Below are 855 nucleotides of genomic sequence, written 5' to 3' on the forward strand. Positions count from 1 at the left end.
TGAGGTGACAGGAGTACATTTAAGTAAAGATGACCAGTAGTCTTTTAGAGATAGGAAACAATACAGGATTGATGAGAACAGAAGATAGAATTATGTGTAGGTGTGACAGGTCAACGCAGGGAAAAAACTGAGGAGTGTAGAAAAAGGAGCATTAACGTTCCTTGGGGATTGGGTACAAAACTAGTGATTAAAAAATATTTAAATAGATATGTATTCTATTTATTGGAATGTAGATGATTTGAGTCTTCTAATCTTGACAGTGTTGTCTAGATGTTTTATACACCATGAAGAAAACAGATACTCTTCTTGCTCTTCTCTATCTGATACAAAAGTAATATTTTTTTCTTTGTAAGTCTATATTAGATATCATGGATCAATTTGCTTCCTTTTTCTCCTTTTTTAAAAGTTGTACATGTTATAGGGTAAAGTTTGTTGTTTCAGTACATGCATATATTGTATAATGATCAAATCAGAAGAGTTAGCTTATCTATCACCTAAACATTTATCTTTTCGCTGGGGTTATGACATTCAAGATGCTCTTTTCTGGCTATCTTGAAATATACAATACAATATTATTAGCTATAGTCACCCTAGAGCATCAGAACTTATTCTTCTTATTTAATTGTAACTTTGTAGCTTTGTACCTGTTTACCAACCTCTCCCCATACCCCCTTCCCTGGATCAATTTGCTAAGTAGAAGAAATATATTAGTCATGTGGATTATTGGTAATGCTCTATTTCTACACAATGAAAAGGAAAGTTAAAGTCAGTAAAGATGTCAAGCCAGCCTGTGACTCCCTTGGGAGAGTGTGGTGCTGATAACACCAAGGCCCCGGGTTTGGATCCCATATAGGG

This window comes from Galeopterus variegatus, unplaced genomic scaffold (assembly GCF_000696425.1).
Source record: "Galeopterus variegatus unplaced genomic scaffold, G_variegatus-3.0.2 Scaffold6185, whole genome shotgun sequence".
NCBI lineage: Eukaryota > Metazoa > Chordata > Mammalia > Dermoptera > Cynocephalidae > Galeopterus > Galeopterus variegatus.